Source organism: Lepidochelys kempii, chromosome 8 (assembly GCF_965140265.1).
Source record: "Lepidochelys kempii isolate rLepKem1 chromosome 8, rLepKem1.hap2, whole genome shotgun sequence".
Taxonomy (NCBI): Eukaryota; Metazoa; Chordata; order Testudines; family Cheloniidae; genus Lepidochelys; species Lepidochelys kempii.
This window is the reverse complement of record NC_133263.1, coordinates 46,021,418-46,034,506: the sequence shown is the minus strand read 5'-3', so window position 1 is coordinate 46,034,506 and position 13,089 is coordinate 46,021,418. Positions and strand designations below refer to the sequence as shown.

The window sequence follows — 13,089 nt, the reverse complement described above, 5'->3', positions numbered from 1 at the left end:
TTTAAAGTTTTCATTTCAAGCAGTCACTGTGAAAATAGCTATTTCTGGTGTCATAATAAATTGCTTCTGGTAGATCAGTGCTATTAGGCCTGGCATTGTTTTTCACTGGTAACCCTGCTGGTCCCATTTTTTCTTTTAATGGTACTTGATGGAATTATCCTGCTAAATTTTATCTTTGATGTTTACCAGATCTATTGAGTTTTGCCAAGTATGACTTTACCGTAGATTTTAAGATATTCCCCCCACAGGGATCTACCCTTGTTCTCCTGCCGACTTTGTTGCCTGTTGATTCCAAACGTTTTACTTCCTTTGTTTTAGAACAAGGACAATGTCGGATAAAAATTAAGATTTATCTGTAAATTCAGCTTGCGAACTCTTCTTAAGTCAAACATAGGGAAGATTGCAAAATAGGTTTTAAATGCAACCTACCTAATCAATGCCACTAACTCTCTTTCTACATAGATACCTTGTTGATATAACACAAATGGATTAATATTAAGTCAATATTAAAAGGTATATTTTCACTAACGTCCTAAATAGCTTTTGAAAGAAATTGGTTGGTAAATCTAAATACATACCCCATGAATTCTAACATTTGTTGGATTGAGTAACTCTGCTATGCAGTGAAATATATGCTTTGCTATAGTGTCTTTTACACCAAAATGTCAGAAAATGCTTCTTGGGTGATTGCAGTGTCTTTAATACAAGTAGCATGTATAGATACAATAAAGGTACAATAGTATCCATAGAGTTGGATGAAGTAGGTAACAGAGTTCTCATTTCAAGGAGTATGATGAGTAAATGTGGAAGACAAAGTAGTAGGATTTTACTTTTATCAGAGCACGGGTTCAGAGACCTAGGCCAAAGAAAAGAAATAAGCGATGGGTGACCTGTCAGACACTCTACCTTGGTGACAGGCCAGGGATAATTCCCAATTGGGATTGGAATTCCAGATTCCACCCATTCAAATGCTGCTTACCTTGAATGTATTCATCCTGTGATGTGATAAGTACCAAAGGTAGATAGATGGAGACACTACACAGAGAGGCTTTTTAGTCAGTGAGCTTAGTCTCTCCAGGAACAGCAGCTGCTCATCAGAGCTCTGGAGATGAGGCGGAACCTGTGTAAAGTTAGAACCTTCAGAGACCTGGCCCTGAATTAAAATTTTAACAAAATTTGACACAATTGTAACAAACAGGGAGGCAACAGCTCATAGCTTCTGTGTCATGAAGCCCTGCAGGTGTGGGAGCAGGTTCTTTCTCTCAAGATATAATCCTGGTTGCCAGTTACTAGCAGAAAAAGAGGACATAATTGCAGAGAGACTGAGCCAGTGATTGATCTCCATTGTTGGATCTCTAGATGAGGGTACGGTGGATCAGATCTTTCTCCAGTGGGGTGACAATGGAGATGGACTGTTTCACAAGTCACCAGGACAAACTTCTGTAAACGATACCAGTAAAAGGCAGCATTAGTAAGAGAGGCTTTCTCCATTCACAGGCAGGGAGAGGCAGGCTCTTGCATTTCTGGTAACAAAGGTTCTGAACAACAACAAAAGGCAATGGCTTAATGATTCCAATAGCCCCGTACTGGCTCAGGCAAGTATGCTTCTGAATCGTGTTGCAGACTGATGACCAGTTCCATTAAACAGAGCCTTGCCATAAATGAGTAAATGGAACCAGAGCACCTTGCTGCATCCTAGCCTGAGAGCTCTCTCCTTGAAAGTTCCTAACAGAGTAGAGCTCCAGACATGTGGTGTCTGAGCAGGTGTTTCAGGTTGTTTACCAGATGGATGTTAAAGCGTTAAGTGGAAAAACCTTATGGTGTGGTTCAAGCCCATGTGACCCTTCTTTTAAATGCCTCTTCCCGCCCCCCCCCCGCAAAAAAAAACAGCTACTTACCTGTTTTCTTCATTTGTCTGATTGTAAGACTAATTCTATCCATGTTTACTTGGCGACTATTTTGGCCTATCATGTACCAATCAAAGGCAAACCATTGTCTGTACCCTCATCATCGGATTTACATTGTGCCTGAGGCATTTTAAATTATCCATTTAAAACCCCCTCTGTGTTGTGGGTTTTTAATATGTTCCTGACAAAGCTGTTAACTCCTTTTGAGTCACTTGATGTGCTTTAGTTTCTTAAGTGGAAGGTCACTTTCTTGGTAGGTCATAGAATGAGTAAGCTTATACGACATTTTTCAAGCATTATAGTAGTACCATGAATTCGTCTTGCAGTCCTTCCAGAGATGGAGACAAACTTTCATTTTCATGACTCTTATCCTCTTACCAAGATTTTTGTCATGCTTGCACAGTTGTCCCAATGAGGTCCTTTTCCACAAGCCTAAAATATTCTTTGATTTTAACTTGGAGGGAGCTAAGGCTCTTGGGAAGTCCAGCCAACTTCTTGTTTCTTTTGATGCTAATACCAAGAGCAGTATTGTCGAGAGTACAATGTCTAACCCACTGTCTGATATGTTCTCCCTGTTACGAGCTGGCAGGTCTCCACATAGTGTGAGCAGCAACATGGCACTGTCCAGGGCAGAGCAGCTTTGGCTGCAAACCTCAGGAATGTTTCAGTCTTGAATATATATGCACAACAACGTCATAGTCTTTCCTCTATTTATAAAGGACTTTAGGTTTATTCAGCCTCTAAGGAGGAATGTGACTGAATGAAGTGGCTGAACTACTAGTTATAATGTGCATTCTCTCATTAAAAATAGCTACTATACTGGAGAACTGGAGGGTAACAAATATTGAATCTATATTTTTAAAAAGCTCCTATGGGTGATCCAGGGAATTACAGATCAGTAAGTCTTATGTAGGTACTTGGTAAACTGGTTGAAAAGATTCTTAAAAATAGATTAGTAAAACACATGAAAATCATGATGTGATAGGATCTAACCAGGTTTCTTCAAAGAAAAATCATGTCTCACTAATCTATTAGAATTCTCTTGAAGTGTCGGAGTAGCGGATAAAGGATAACTGGGTGACAAAATGTATTTAGACTTTCCAAAGGCCTTTAAAAAGGTCTCATGGCTACTAAAGACATTAAGCAGTCATGGGGTGAGAGGCAAACTATTTTAATGGCTCAAAGCTAGCTAAAGAGACCAGAAACAGAGTAGGAGCAAATGGTCAACTTTTGTTGTGCTAAAAAGTGAACAGCAGAGTGCCACAAGGTTCTGTACGAAGGCCAGATTTTAATATATTCGTGATCTAGAAAAGGGGAGGGGCAGCAAGGTAGCAAAACTGGCAGATGACACAAAGTTACTTAGGTTAGCCAAGCCCGGAGCAGATGGTGAGGAACTTCAGAGGTGAATGGGCAACATGATGGCAAATGAATGTTGCTTATGTAAACAATGTAAAGTAATATACATTGGAGGGAAAAATTTAACAACTCAAAATTATCAAGGTCTAAAATAACAGTGTCAACTCAGAGAAGGACCTGGGCATCATTATAAATCAGTAGTTCATCTTAATCTGGAGTATTGTGGGAAGTAATGGTCACCACGTGCTTTAGAGAAGCATTATTTGGTTATTCGTATCTGCTTCCTGAGGGGTTTCTTTCACCTTCCTGTGAAGCAACTGGGGCTGGTCACTGTCAGAGACAGAATACTGGATTAGATTGGCCATGAGCCAGATCCAGTCTGGCAATTCCTTTGTTCCAAGGTCTCCTGCTTCACTCTGGCCTGCTAAAACTTTGGAAATATGAGCCCCAAATTCCATTGCCCCTTTATTACTGTTTGGCTGCTGCATTTTATGTGAAATCCAAAATTTTGAGTCATTTGGGTCCTTTATTATGAGGGCACATTCTGGAGAATTTTGTTTGTTCCCACCCTTGGGGTGTGGGAGGTAGATGCATTGACCTTGACATCACCAAATATTGCGAGATTTGTGACAAAATCCTGGGAGTTGTCAATACTGTTTTGTCTTTGAGCAGTGCAGAGTGTTGAGTTACGGATCACCTCTATTAAGGTCTCCTGTGTTGAGGCTGTGTAACTGAACACACTTAGCATCTTTTCTTTAAAAGAAAATGGAAATTTTTTTAAAAGTAGCATTTATGCAACATTAAGGTGGAGAAATGAAGCACTAGCATGTCTGAACAGTCCAGTCTTAAGGGGCACTGAATGGGCCTATCTTTAATAAGACTTGGTGCCCTTTCACACTGCTCCATACACTCTGAATAATCTTTGAAGCAATTGCCCTCAATTGCTTTGCTCTTGTGAGCAGCACAAATGACTGGCAGGCAAGTTGTTAACTTATAAGCACTATACCTCCTACTCCTGTTCCCTCCCTGTCTTCATTCTCTGCCCCTCTGCTCACTCATTCCCTCTGACACACACTCCGTTCTTCTTCATTATATAACTGACATTCATTATTGCCTCATGTCTGCCACTCCTTAACTCTCCACTTTTCCCTCCCCCACCCCACTCTTTTGCTCCCTCTTCCACATATTCCCCCCCTCCCCTAACCCCCCCCCCCCCCGTTTCAATGTGTGCATGTGAGAGATGCATGCTTGCAGAGAGAGAAAAAGTGGAACCTTGTGTGGAACCCTGCTTCCCAGCCAACACTTGCCAATTTTTATCCCTCACTTCCTTAAATATAGAAATCCCCAGGAGAGGCCAAACCTGTTCCTTTAAGCATTCTGACTAGAGTGACCATGCATCATTTTGTGTCCTGTGTTGCTCGGTATTCTGTTCTCTTTGTAGCTGCTCATTTAAGATTTACAAATGCACATTTGTGAATGCCTGAGCAATGTATGCATATAACCACTGTGTGCGCACAAATAAGGAATTTGCATGCACATGTGGAAAGTTACATTGCTACCTGGCCTTGTGCTCACTGGGTATTTGCATGCCTAAATTTGGTGCATGCCAACATGTGTAACTGTGTACACCTAGCTCTGAAAATCGGGTGCACTGACTTTTGATTCTTTGCATGGAACTGTCAATTATCTAGCACAGTTCACTCACTGGGCTTTATTTATAGCACTTTCTAAACATGTTTTTAATAATTGAATGGAGCTTGTAGTTTGCCCTGGCTTACTTTGTTGCTATTAAAATAGACCTTATTTACTTGTTTTTGTTGTGGCTTAATCAGCTGGAGGCTTCCTGTCTAGTGGTCTGTCACATCGTCCTGCAGTGAAAAAGCAGGATATAGAATAGCTTTTGACGTTTCCTTAGTCACTGCTTGCTCAGAGACAATACCCAATTAGTGGAGTTGCAAAATTAGCTGACCGAAGTTAATTTTCAGAGTACTGCAGTAGAGCATTACATGCCCTGGATTAGCACTATTTTTCATTTTGTATGCTTATTATTGCCCCAGTCTTTGCTTTAGCCCTAAACCGAGTTAGTGTTAAACTTCAGAGCTCTTTATAAAACCCAGATGTTGTGCAGCTGAATCAAGCATTCTCCTCCCCTTCTCAGACTCAAATGATTCACTCCACTTACCACATCACTGAAAGATCATTGTTTCTCTAATAGAAGATGTCACCTCTGCCACACAAGTGATTGTAGTATTCAGTAAGGCAAAACAATTCGTCAGTAAAAGGAAATGGACCATTTCAGTGAGTATACTGGGATGACATTTATCTGCTAGCCACAGCAAAATTAAATAATGGAGAAACCTGTAGTATATTTTCTCAGTCCATTCTAGAAGAAGTTTGTTGAAAGTAGAATTTACTGGGCAGCAAGAACAGCTCATAGTTTATAGAAGTTTCTAGTTAAGAATCTGGTGAGAAATATTAATTTTTTTATTTGGGTTTACACTGCTGGCTTTGTCTAATTAGAAATCAAACCCCACAGGATCATATCTTTGATGAACATTCTTTCTTCCGCCCATCTGAGAGAGAGAGATTGTTGTTGCTTTGGGTTTTGTCTGGCAAAATTTTGCATTGCAGCTATTTCTGTGTTTCAGTAACATAATACGCTCTGGGGGCAGTTCTTGGAGATCTTTGTCTCTAGAGAATACCAGTCACGTGGGAGCAAATACATGATTTATTACTTAAGCACATTTTCAATAGTAATGCCTGAAGATCTTTGAAATGGGGGGAGATTGGAAGGGGTTCCTTACAAACTGATGTTGAACTAATATTACAGTGTTAAGAAGGCGATCAGGTAATACAGTCATTATGAACCACTCAAAACAAAACATCCCTGCTCTTAAGTATTTTAAAGTTTTCCCAAGTGAATTCTGTTATAGTATCCATTGGGTCAAGGTTATGCAATATTGCTTCAAACCACTACAATCCTGAAATCCATTTATTCTTGTGTCTGTTGCCTTTGGCAGTACTGCTTTATCTGAAATGTCTGCACTCTCTCACCAAAACTACTGCACATATTGTCATTTTTCATTATTATCTTACTTTTGATATGAACTTAACAGTGAATTGGTTTCTGAAATGTGGAGGCAGTGAGTACTTCCTTGCCTGAGTCTGAATACTGACATTGAGCTTGTTCTGTGCTACAGAGAGATGCATGTATTTGAGGAGAGGTAATTATCAAAGGACTTCATTGGAGCTGTATGCGTACAACTCCATGCAACACTTTGGAATTTTACTTCTTTCTGGAAACACAGTGCAGTTTTTTTTAAACTTTTTAATTCTAAAGTTGTGATTTTTGATGACTGGTAAGTAAGAGATTAACACACAGGACTAGGAATTGGGAGAGTTGAGTTCTGTTCCTGGGTATTCCACAGGCTTCGGGTATTCCACAGGCTTCTGGTATAACTTTGGGTCTGTCAGTTAGAACGAAATTTTCAAACTTGAGTGTCTGTCTGAAGTTAGTCATCTAAATCCATGTTAGGCACCTAAATAAGTGCTGTGATTTTCAGAGATGTTAAGCAGTTGAAGTGTTTGGAGTTTTGTATTGAGGGTCCTGACCAAGCACTGGAATCTTGATCGTGCTGTGCCATGCCATGCGTATGCTAACACAAAACAAACAAACAAAAGTGCATTTACCACGGGTTCAGTAATGTGCCTTACTTAACCTGCAAGAAACCCACATTATTTTTAGCAGTGAGGACAAAGCCTAAACCATGCTCTTACTAACATTGAGCAATCACCGCGTGCGTCCCCCATGGTATGTTTCTTGGTGGCTGAAGGCAGACTGCCATCAGCACACCCATGGGTGTTCACCAGTAGCCTACTAACACATACCTTGGTAAGGTCTATTGTATTGGTCAGCAAACTTTATCTTGCTCTTGAATCACAATAGAAAGCCTTTTCAAATCAATTATGTAAATCTCAAACAAAGCAGCCTACCAAGTTTGGTAGTTGGAGAAATAGAACTGCATCAGAAGAGAAATTATAAAGGGCTATAAATAAACCTTTTTAATGGCCTGTTGTATTCAAAAAAGTGAATAAAAATCATATCACATCAAAAGTAAGTGGTACCAAAATCCTAACTAGACAGCCTGGGCATCCAGCTAAGCTAGATATGGCACAGTCTTGCACTTATAGAAGAAAATCAGAAAAATAATAGCACACTTCTTTAGGCTACTTCCTCTGTTTCTCAGCCTCTCTCCTGTAAGCACATGCCTAACGTTCCTCTGAATCTCTAATCACGCACATGACTCTCCTCCTCCCCCACGAACTTGCTCTACAGACCAATCGATTTTAGTCTCTGAGCTCTCTGAAGTGGGCAGGCGTGAGTTTGCATTAATATTTTAGTTATGGAGTCTTAGGAGGTCTTCGCACAGACATGCTAATGTTTGCACAGGTGCCATATCTTGGGCAGCAGTTTAATTTCTGCCCGCCAAAACTCTTTAATACGTTCCAGGTTTATTCAATAATATGTGAACCTCTGCTTCTGTCAGTAAACAGGCTATTGTCAGTCTCTTGTACCTCTTAGTATTTGATTTGAAAAGCTCTGAATTTCTGATCTTCCCTCCCAAGTCTCAGCAATCTTCCCATTCTCTATCATTGACAGGAAGTGGCATTTTTGCCAATCAGTCAGGTAACCGGGGAGCTACCTTTGACTCCCCACTCTGACTGCGTGCATCCAGACTGTTGCTAAAGCTCACCACTTCTTCCTCCAAAGCAGTTTCAAAATCTGACCTTTTCTTCCCATCTAGCTAGTTAAAGCTCTCATCTCGGCCCAAACCATCTTATGTACAGTAACCCTCCCTCTGTGCGTCCCCCCCCCCCCACATTGCCACCCAGTGCCCCCATCACATAACCTTCAAGCCAAAGCAAATGCATTTGCTAAGAAAATCTTGCTCACCACTCCAGACTGCACAATCTCTTTAAATCCTTCCACTATGTCCTCCTCCACTATTTCAAGTGTTTTTCTCTTATCCTTCATGCCCCTCATGACTCTGCTCCTCCCTCTTGTCTTTTATAATGCCCATGCCCTCTCCTCTGTGTCATTGATACCAGCCACTATTGCTCTGTGTCTGTTCATCTCACAAATGTCTTTACACTTTCTTCCATGGCACCACTTGTTCACGGACCACTCTCTTCAAACTGAACTGTAGTACTGCTGTCCTCTGCCCCAAAATCCCTACACTCAGGACCCACTTCTGCCCCAACGCTTAAAGAAATCAGCCCCTGTCGAATGGCTAGGCCGATGGGCAGTTGGGGTTAGTTGATATTTATTTATGTGACAAATTTAAAGGTATCAAATGGATAGGTATGTATTTGACAATCTTGCCTCCACTATTGTGTGTTGCTTGTGTTCTTAGAGGGCAGGGTCTGCCTGTGTGTGTAAAATGCTTAACCTAGTCAGGTTCCGTTCTTGATGAGGGCCTCCAGGTGCTACCGTAATAGAAATATTTAGTAGCATTTTGAGCCTGCATGTGCAGTCGCCTGCTTTCACACACAGGCAATGGTTTTCTCATTTGCTGCGCCGGTGTCAGATATGTAACTATCAGCCTATCAAAAAGATCACTGTCATCATGAATGGTGGGGGAGCTGAAGTGGGCTTTTTTCCCTCTCTCCACTGGGCCCCACCCCCTGCTCCTCCTTTTCCCCTGAGGCCCTGGCCAGGCCGAAAGGTAGAACTGGGCCATGGTAAGTCTCGCCCAGGTAGCCTGGGCCACTATGGGGAGCCCTGGACCCTCCACCTGCCCTGGTTAATGTGCCAAGGGGGTGGGGACATGGGCCGGCGGCTGCTCTCAGGCACTAGGGTAGGTGGAGGGTCTGGGGCTCTCCACAACAGCCCAGACTCCCTGGATAGCTCTTACACCAGCCTAGCTCTGGCTTCTGGCCTGGCCAAGGGGCGGGGTCTTGGGTAGAAAAGAGGAGGAGCAGGGGGTGGGGCCACAGTTCTGGGACCCCCTCCCCATTCTACACAGATCCTGATGTTCCTGTATAGGCCTCTAAATTGGCTGGAGCCCCTGGGCACAGGCCCAGTGGGCTCTTGTGTTAATTTGCCATTGCCCACAGCCTAGTGTGCAGAGCACTCTCCTGCAATGTGGAAGACCCAAGGTCAAATATGTTCTCCCTCTCTGACAGAAACAGGGAATTGAACCTGGGTTTCCCACACCCCAGGTGAATGCCTTAAGCACTGGGCTAAAAATTGAAGGAGGGCACCATTCCTTCCCCTCCCCCAACCTACTTTGTGAATGGCATCTAAATTCTGGAGGGAAATTTTTGGCCGAAACTGTTTGGTGAATTTGTAACAAATTTACAAATAGTTTGGGGTCAAAAAACTGCATTTTTCAGTGAATAAACTAGTAACCTGAAAAATTTCACATCTCTTGTGTTAATCCAGCTGCCATATCTTCACTGGGATTTTACCTAATTTTAATGACTCTGTTAGCTAACTCAAGGCAGGAATTCCTCTCTTCTTCTAGTGAAGACAAGGCCTTGGTTTCAAAATGATTATTTGGGGGGTGTGGGTGTTTTATATGCTTCTCTTGTAGGCTTGACATAACCTGAGTATGTTGATTTTCAGGTCACATTACCTAGTCACTCAGCTTTGTGCTTCATGAAAGCAGGTGGATTGAGATTTGTGGGCTGAGGGAGTTTTTTAGTTGACATGTTAATTTTATATTTTATTAATCTTTTCCATTGATTATTAAACTGTATCAACTATGGAGGTATGTATAAAGTAAATAAAAATAAATATATTTTGTGTGTGTGTGTGTAAACGCAGTTAGCATTTAATCATTTGCATATGCACAGGTCTGATTGTACTTTTATAAAGGATTTACTTGAACAAGATACAACACGCAAGTGTTAGTATCTCCATATACAAATAGTTCTCTCCTTATTCCTGTGCTGAAGAGTCTTTAAAGTACAGTCACAGTTTGAATCCAGATTTGGGGGAGGGATTTGTCAGTTGACTGTCTATGAAACATTGCATGAAGGAAAATGGAAACCACATGCATTTCACTACACAAAAATCTGTTTTTCGTTTGTCTTTTGTTGCATTATATTTTCTACTAGTAGGAAAGAGACAAACTGTTAAATGGATGGCTTAGGGATTTGAAATAAAAGGCAGTATATTTCATACTAAAGAAAAAACTGATATTTGATTATTAAGATGCTTTTATATAGTACTTTGTAGAAGAGGCAGGCTTTATAACCTGAGAAAAAGTCTTTGTTGATTGGATTGATACAGTAACCTTTGAATTCTGTTGACGTCATGTGTAATATAATCATACCATTCTAGTAGTAACTCTAACATTAAAGTTGAGATAATGCTTCTCTGCAGAACCCATATATTTATTTAAGCTTTTCTTTAATTAAATAAACAAACCAAAAAGCCAACAACGCATACTACCCGGTATGCTCTGGTGGAGTTATAGAAAACCTTACTTTTTTCAGAAAATCCAGCAGATTTACTCAGGTTTTTTCAGTTATTTGAATTTCTGTGTCACTCTAACGCTTTTTTGGAGGCAGGAACTACCTCTTTGTTCTGTGTTTGTCCAGTGCCCAACACAACAGAGACCTTGTCTGTGACCTGGTCTCCTTCATGCTACTGCAAGACTAACAATAATAATACAAAAGGAACTACATGCAGGAATGTTTTGAAAGTTTTTGTATATGATACATGTTAAAGCTTCTAATTTGGGTATGAAAATAAAGCTTTCTTAGAGTTAAAGGGCAAGTGGTGAAAACATTTTTGTCGTTTTTCTGCCTGTGATGCTTTCTTGGAAACAGTACAAAATGGACCTCTTTAATGGGAGCTATTGGGTGCTCAGCCTAAACATAGACTTAAAAGCCTAACTTTATCCATTTTGTTAAGCTGCTGAAGATGCCCGCCAAAAATGCTATCACGAGCATGACAAGGAGGTCTCTGCATTTGCTCAGACGATTCAAATTAAGTGAAAACTGGAGAACTACTTAGGCTCAGTCCTAAACTTCTGATGTTCATCACGTAATCTGTCTCATTGAGAAAGTAGTGTAACAGTCCAGAGCACATTGTGGGCGGTCAAAAATTCTTCTGCAGTCACCAGCCACTGCATGATTAGTTGATTCTCAGCAGCAGTTGCTAGAACCCTGAGGGAGCTTCTCAGCATTTGCATGCAACTATCATAAGTTTATTGAAATTTGTACTGAGCACGAGAAGGACTTTTTGATGAAATCATAGTGCACATTTTACACGGCAGAGGACTTCACAGAGAGGCACTAACCTTGCAAAAGCAATTACAGTGGGTTTTGGAGATACTTGACAGATTGCATGCTGCTGATGATCTTGTCACAGTTTTAGTGGAAATCAGGCTTGAGATAATTAACAACAAAGAACTGGAAGCACACAAGAGCAGAATTAAAAAACTATTTGGAGAAGCTATTGAATTTAGCCAGTGTAACTGATCCCAAATACAAGGTCATGGAAGTTGAGTGCGGAACAGGAAGAGAGACTGAAATGTAGCTGATGGAACATAATCTGGAGTTCCTACCTTCTTTTCTAGCATTTAAAATTAAAGATCAAGATTTCTAAAAGGAGTTTGCGTTACATTTCATTGCATTAAAATTGTGGAAGTAAAATCATGGCAGACAGGACAGTTGATTTCAGAGTTTTGTTAGTTTTCTTAAAGAGCCAGATTCCTTTCTGTTGAGTTTGCCTTGAGTAGAGAGTATGCTGCTATCCTTTTGGAATTGGTGTGTTAGAAACTTCATAGTAGGCTAGGTGCTGGAAAAGCAAATAACATTGTAAGAGTGTACTGACACCTAAAGGCAAATGCAAAAGAGAGATTGGCTTGATGAATAAATTTGCTTGGGATAGAATTATTGTATCCTTGTGACTTATTTACTAAATTCTATGCTTTATATTTTGAACAGTATTTGGCCATTTTAATTTTATGTTTGAGGAACAAAAGATGCTTCCAAATACTGTAGTTAAAAAACAAACAAACCACACAACCAGAGCTCGGGCCAGTTTTTCACCATACTAATTTGCTTGTGTTGTATCCCTATCCCATAACCTTTGTCTGTTTGTGTCTTTAGACTGTACGCATGTCAGAACAAGAATTGTCTTTTTCCATGTCTGTACAGCACCCAGCACAAGGGAGCCTGATCCCAACGAGAGCTATTGGATGATACCATAATATAAATATTTATTACAGATAATGTCATATGTTTTATGGTTCATCTTATAAAAACGTGTGTGTTTTGGTTTTTTGGAGTTTTCCACTGGGTATCTCCACTTTTTGGAGGGTGGGGGAGTTTTGGGGTTGGATAAAATCACAATTCTGTCATGTGCTCTGAAATTGCTCATAGTTGCAGTTAGCCAAAGGTAAATATTTTTGTATGTGGAAAGTTTGAGCTATTTGGACTTTTTTGAGTTATCTGAAAATGTCGGGGAGAAAATTATTTTTCACCTGTTAAATATTTCTGGTGCTTTTTTGCTTTGGCTTGTAATTCAAAAAACTCTTATGAGACTTCATGCTTGGCTTGTGCTCTGAGGTGTTGACTGACTACTTCCTTTACTAGGAGAAAACTCAATCATAGGCTTTTTTTTTTAAAAAAATAGTTACCATTAGCATCTATGTAATGTTTGTTTCATTTCAAAATGATGTACCATTGTTATAATTATCTGAAATTTCTTATTTGTGGCTATTTGAGAGACTACGCTTACATTTAAATTACTGTGCAATCATTTTAACAACCACTGGTGTTTTGTATAAGCCTTTGTATTTAGGAAAGG

General features: G+C 40.4%; 1 protein-coding gene across 7 annotated transcripts in view; it reads left to right on the top strand.

Moving 5' to 3' along the window:
• The window catches only part of DNM3 (dynamin 3), a 298,280-nt gene that overhangs the window by 139,659 nt on the left and 145,532 nt on the right, over positions 1-13,089 (top strand). The gene's annotated exons all lie outside the window — the stretch shown is intronic.